The 7063-nt window shown below is 44.3% G+C and overlaps 1 pseudogene; it reads left to right on the top strand.

The window, feature by feature from the left end:
• Window positions 1-195: 195 nt before the first annotated feature.
• LOC128413262 (uncharacterized) lies at window positions 196-261 on the top strand (annotated as a pseudogene).
• The last annotated feature ends 6802 nt before the right edge of the window (window positions 262-7063 follow it).

Here is a 7063-nt window from a genome sequence, read left to right as displayed (position 1 = left end):
TCGCAGACCCCAGCAGCTACCATAAATAAGCCATAGTATGGCTTGTGTTGTGCAAACAAGGACTGTGCTTCACAGGAAGCGGTTTCAGACCTGTGGTGCCTTAAGCTCAGCGTTGTCTTACAATGACTGGCTCTCCAGAGTTTTGGCAGGGGACATTCCCAGCTCTTCCTGCAGATGCCAGTCATAGGACCTTCTAGTTTTGCGCAGTGACAGTATCGTAGCCAATGAGGTTAATCTGAGGCGCGATTATTGCTGATTGGACCTGGGACTATCTGTGTGCAAAGCAAGATGCTGTGCCACTGAACTGTCGCCCCGCCCTAAAACCACGAGCCGTGAAAGGGAAGGGGGAAAAGCCAATATTTGTTCTGGGTTTATTTCTAGCTTTTCACTCACGTTGTGTTTGGAACAATCGGAGCACGATCTGGGTTTGCATGACATGTCCAGCCATGTTGTGGCTTAGTTGTGCCACATGCTGCACCCTCAGGAACAAGCAGAAGTTGTTTGGGAAGTACATTGATGCTTAAGCCATTGTTTGTAACCAACTATGGCTCAGCATGGAGTGCAAACCAACGTAATTTCAACTCTCTAAAAAGAGCTGTTCTCTGTCTCCAGCCTTGCTTGCTGCTGAGAAAAATTATGCACTGTTCACAGAGAGAAGGGAAGCTTAAACTCCTTTCATTTGTTGTTGTTGGGCGGGGGGATATCTCCTCCTCCTAGTTAGGACACAAAACTTCCTCCCAAGCTCCTGAATGTAGCCAGCAGACTTTCTCTTGCCCTCATGACTCCGACATGAGGTGCACATAAGGCTTTTTCTACTTCCCTCCCTTTTTGCATGGATGTAACTACAGATTATGGGACGCGGGTGGCGCTGTGGGTTAAACCACAGAGCCTAGGACTTGCCGATCAGAAGGTCGGTGGTTCAAATCCCCGCGACGGGGTGAGCTCCCGTTGCTCGGTCCCTGCTCCTGCCAACCTAGCAGTTCGAGAGCACATCAAAGTGCAAGTAGATAAATAGGTACCGCTCCAGTGGGAAGGTAAACGGCGTTTCCATGCGCTGCTCTGGTTCGCCAGAAGCGGCTTAGTCATGCTGGCCACATGACCCGGAAGCTGTACGCCGGCTCCCTCGGCCAATAAAGCGAGATGAGCACCGCAACCCCAGAGTCAGCCACGACTGGACCTAATGGTCAGGGGTCCCTTTACCTTTTTAACTGTACAGATTGCAGTGGAGTTCATACCTAAGTTGTTTTGAAATCTCTCTTTTTAAAAAACAAACAAACACAAAGAGTAATTAGCCAATGCACTTGTTTGTTTGCTTGCTGTTAATGTGCCCACTGTTTTGCTGGTCTCTGATTGCATATCAAAAGTTCCCTGAAGTTGGTGGCGGGCAATTGATGCTTCTGTTTCATCTCAGAAAAGAACATACTAGCTTTTCACCACATCTTCAGTGGAAGATTATTGAAACTACTGCAATGTTCCAAGATATAAGAAGCAAAAGAAAGCATCATGGGGCTGGTTAATAGCTAAAGACTGTTGAGCAATGCTATACTTACCATGGGCGAGTCTGTGAATTTTTTTAACAAACACTTCCCAAGGGAAGTAGCTGGCACTATATATAGAAGCATTGTGTAATGGTGATTGTTGTGAATGCATCCAGTCTCCATGTACCCATAGGATGTTCCTAACAACCACTGCTAAGGGATGGGTATTCATGATTGACAAATATCCCTCAGGGAAGCATATCTCAATACTGCAAGTGGGAGTGCCTTTGAGTTACTTAGAAAACCCTTTGCTCTATTTAGCAGTTTTAAACCAGTTCAACGGACATTGCTTCTTCCTGAAGAATCTTGGCAACTAGGAAGTACATCTCCCGTTCCCAATCCCCATATTGCAATTCCTAGATTTTGGAAGTGGTGTGAAGCTGGTATCTGTTTGTCAACAGGCTTCTGGGAGGTTTTTTTTTGTAATCCTCTTCCCCACCCCCCTTTCCATCAAAAAAAGTTTAATATTTAATATGCAAGAGTGCTTACTGTTAAAATGATGGAGTCTGTTCATTGAACAAGAAGATTGGGGATTGGGTTTCCATCTATTTTTAAAAAGATGAAACAATTAGATAGATGATGCTCCAAGCCCCCATTTTTTCCCCTGATGTGACAAGGATGCAAATTGTTCTGAGTAATTGTAATGAACATTCTTTTTTCTACCAAACAGTTGCCAGCTTTATTCCAGAGGTTTTCAACATTTTTGAGTCCATGGCTCCCTTGAACAACTACATTCTTTCTGCATCTCCCCTGGGGAGAAATGCTCTCCGAGCCTTAGAAGCCCAATTATGTCCCCCCTTGCCTGCAGAGCTGGCAGCCTCTCACCCTTTTCCAAACACCCTCCCTTGTGGATTGTTCCTTCAGCCTCCTCTCCCCTCTCCTTGGGAGTCCTCTGAGCTGCCACAGCTACCGCCCCTGCTCTCTGAGCTGCCCTCCCCCCAAAGAGATGTGCCTCCTCACACTGCCCCACGGGGCCTGGGAAGCACCCCTTAGCCAGCCCTACAGACACCATTTGCCTGGGGAGCTTGTAGCCAGGGCTGCTGCAACAAACAGCTGTGCAAGCCTTTGGGAGGCAGAGACGCAAGAGGGCATCAGAGGAGGGAGGGAAGGGAAGGAAAGGGAGACACACTGTTTGAAAACCACTGCTTTATTCAATTAAACTTGAGGGCCTTTATTCAACATTTTGCAACAGCTGGTAAGAAATACTCAGTTTCTGTATTTGACGGTTTCTTGTTGTCACCTACCTGCAGTATATATTTGATTTATCTCATTTTTTTTCTGCTACCCTTCGCTCACAGAAATAAAGGTTAATGAAAACTTTCGTTTGCAATCTGAGTGCTTTAAGGGATCTTGGAGGTTACTCCCAAGCCTACCTTCTCAGCATGTTTGCATTCCTGTCTGTGGTGTAGTGGTTAAGAGCAGTAGACTTGTAATCTGGTGAACCGGGTTTGCTTCCCCGCTCCTCCACATGCAGCTGCTGGGTGACCTTGGGCCAGTCACACTTCTCTGAAGTCTCTCAGCCCCACTCACCTCACAGAGTGTTTGTTGTGGGGGAGGAAGGGAAAGGAGAATGTTAGCCGCTTTGAGACTCCTTAGGGTAGTGATAAAGCAGGATATCAAATCCAAACTCCAACTCCTCCTCTTCACGACGTCTTTGCCAGCTTGGTCCTACCCACAGAATGGAAGATGGCAGAATCCCCAAGGTGCTCTACAGGGAGCTGACTTCAGGCACCAGGAGCATTGACTGACCAACTCTGTGTTACAAAGATGTCTGCAAACGTCTCATGAAGGCTGGCAACATCAACCCTGCCCTGTGGGAATCCCTTGCAGACAACCACAGTGCCTGGAGACAGGTCGCTCCATCCAACTGTGTGACTGCATTCCCCCATTGTATCCTGAGACAGGCTGATGCCAACAACAGCACATTTATTCCTCAATAGAGTGGAGTGTCCATATATATATATTGTTCTATAATTCTCAGATGAGACAGAGGTCCCCTTAGTACTGCGGAACATATGATCCAGTGGAGAATCTGCGTTCTAGGTGTTGCTGACTTACGCTGCCATCATTTCTTGACCTTTAGCCATGTTAGCTGGGACTGATGGGAACTGGAGCCGAACCAAACCTGGAGAACAACAGGTTTCTCCACCCCGATCTTGTGTAAGGCCTGATTCTCGTATTGCTAATTATGCAGAGCCACTATGGGTCACCTTGGTGCATCTCAGTGCTCCCTCGTGTGGCAAGATAAGACATATTGCGGCCAGGTAAAGTACAGAATTTCACAAGTGCGACCTGCAATGACACGTTACAACATGGATTGCCCCTGCTCAGGGTTTCAGCCAAGCCTTTTCCCTTCCACTTTTGGCAGTCGTCAAGCATTCTACGTTCATGGAGCATGCTCATGCTGGACTTGGCTGAGCCCCCCACCCCAATGTTCTTTGGTCTTCTGCAAGGGCCATGCCAACTCAGCTCATTCTATGCAGAGAGCCCCAATACCTCAAGGACTGCCTCTCCATACATGAACCAACCCTACTCTTCCATCCTTGGAAGCCAGACCTTTCTTGGGTGCAGGAGGAAAGGAAGAAGTCAGGAAGTTCTGGAAAAACTTGGGAAGTTGCCATATACCAAGGCAGCCCAAGGGACCATCTAGCTCAGGAGTAGCCAACATTGAGAACCTCCAAATATTTTTGGACTACATCTTCCATCATCCCTGACTATTGGCCATGTTGCATTGGGCTGATGGGAGTTGTAGTCCAAAGCATCAGGAGAGCACCACATGGCCAACCCCTGAGCTAACTTATTAATATCCGCGCTGCTGGGCAGTGGCTTTCTGGGTTTTGAAGCCATTTCAAACCCTGTCTGTGGTGGAATCTGGGTCCTCACTGCACAGCACGACCATCACTGAGCTAAAGCCCATCCCTTATTCACACGAATTAAAGAGCAGCTGAGAAATGATCACTCAGGATGAGGTTTCTTAGTGGCCTAATCTTTCCTGCCCTTTAACATAAACAGGAGGTTTTATGATGCTGACTTTCTGAAACCTTCCCCAGCCATTCAGCCTTCGCTTAGGAAACTGGTGTTTATCTTTGCCTTTTGTCTGCCTGGGTCTGTTCAAAACTGTTGTGCAAAAAAATTATATATAAAGGTCACAGGGAGTTCAGTCCTGCACAGCAGTTAAGCATTTCTATTTTTGCAGCAGTTCCTCAAGCAGGGCTGTCAGAAATGGTTTGTTTTATTTTCAAAGCTTTGACACTTTATTTTCAAAGCTTTCAACATCCGTGTGAGTGGGAAGGAAATTCACTTTGTTACAGTTACGACGAACGTTTCTATAGCTAAATATGTTATGCATTCTAGCTATAAGGGACTAAAGTCATCCAAGCACTGATTATATATCCACATACCAACTCTTGAAACACCCAAGAGGCTTCTAATTCCTGCATTCCCTCCCGCTCCAGCCCATTCCCTGCCAAAAGGCTGAACATTCTGCTCAAACTCAAAAGGCTGAGACTGGGAAGTGATGTATTTGGGTGGCATGCATATCTGTGGTATGATAAGGTCAAAGCACATAAAGCATTTAAAAACCATATTGTCAGGAAAGCATTGTTTAATGTCTGGACAAGATATAAGGACCTACTTGAAAACAAAACCCCAAGGTGGTTCTCACCGATGGAAGCGAAGGCTCAGAAAAAGCTCAATATGGAGGCCAAATGGCCGAAATATTGGGAAATTCTGGAACAAGAGGGAGATAAATTGAAATTGCAGAGCTTTGAAAAACTAAAAAACAAAGTGCGAGATTGGCTTCATTATTATCAAATAATGGAGGCATACAATTTGGACAAGAAAACTGGCTTCCAGGTGGAAAAATCAAAATTGGAAACAGAACTGTTAGATCCCAAAACTAAGACTCTGTCAAGGATGTATAACTTGCTGTTGAAATGGAATACTCAGGATGAAACGGTGAAATCTGCTATGATTAAATGGGCACAAGATGTTGGACATAATATTATGATGGCTGACTGGGAACAGTTATGGACCACAGGTATGAAGTTCACAGCATGTAATGCCTTAAGAGAGAATATTATGAAAATGATATACAGGTGGTACATGACACCAGTCAAGCTTGTGAAAATTTATCATTTGCCCGATAATAAATGTTGGAAATGTAAAGAAACTGAAGGTACATTCTTTCACCTTTGGTGGACATGCCCAAGGATTAAGGCTTTCTGGGAGATGATCTATAATGAAATGAAAAAGGTATTTAAATATACCTTTCTGAAGAAACCAGAGGCCTTTCTCCTGGGCATGGTCGGCCAATTGGTGCCAAAGAAGGATAGAACTTTCTTTATGTATGCTACAACAGCAGCAAGAATACTTATTGCAAAGTATTGGAAGACACAAGATCTACCCACCCTGGAAGAATGGCAGATGAAGGTGATGGACTATATGGAACTGGCGGAAATGACTGGCAGAATCTGAGACCAGGGAGAAGAGTCGGTGGAAGAAGATTGGAAGAAATTTAAAGACTATTTACAGAAATACTGCAAAATTAATGAATGTTAGATTGATGTCGGAATGAATTTATGTGGTTTTAGCAGTAATGTTATAAAGGAGTATGTAAAAATGGGTTGTTAACAGGTGAGAATGTAAAGTTACAATATATTAAGATAAATGATTAAGATAAAAACAAAGATGGAAAGGATTTGCTGAATTAACTAACTGAACTGGAATACAAAAAAGGGAGGTGTGAGGAGGTCAAGGAAACAAGTACATGAAAGATAAGATATGGAAAAATTGATTTGTTTCTAATTGCTTTAATTTTTCAGTATTTTGTATTTTTTGTTTTATTATTTTTTATTTTTGTAATTCTTCGAAATTTTAATAAATATTATTTTAAAAAAGAGAGACTGGGAAGTGTTGCAAATTCATGTTTATAAATGTGCATATTTTAAATCCTGCACATGTGGGGGAAACTTGCCCCTTGTATGGATAGTGCCATAAAGTTTAGCCACTAGGTGGTGCTGGACATAGCTGTCTGCTGGGTGGAAGTCAGCAAACTTTTTCAACAGGGGGCCAGTCCACCATCCCTCAGACCTCGTAGGGGGCCGGACTATATTTTGGGGGGGAAATGAACGAATTCTTATGCCCCACAAATAACCCAGAGATGCATTTTAAATAAAAGGACACATTCTACTCATGTAAAAACACCAGGCAGGCCCCACAAATAACCCAGAGATGCATTTTAAATAAAAGGACACATTCTACACATGTAAAAACACACTGATTTCCGGACCGTCCGCGGGCCGGATTTAGAAAGTGATTGGGCCGCATCCGGCCCCCAGGCCTTAGTTTGCTAACCCATGCTCTTGTGTTTATTCTGTCCTTGATGGAGAAAAGCCAATGCAGACTGCACAAAGAAAACACAAACACAGATTATATTCCATTGAGATCAGACATGGAATATTAGATAGAAATTAACCAGGAACGAATAATCACCAAATGCACAGGCAGTACCTGAAAACCAAGTT

Source organism: Podarcis raffonei, chromosome 4 (assembly GCF_027172205.1).
Source record: "Podarcis raffonei isolate rPodRaf1 chromosome 4, rPodRaf1.pri, whole genome shotgun sequence".
NCBI lineage: Eukaryota > Metazoa > Chordata > Lepidosauria > Squamata > Lacertidae > Podarcis > Podarcis raffonei.
Note: the sequence above shows the minus strand (reverse complement) of the source record. Positions and strands in the feature narration are given on the sequence as shown.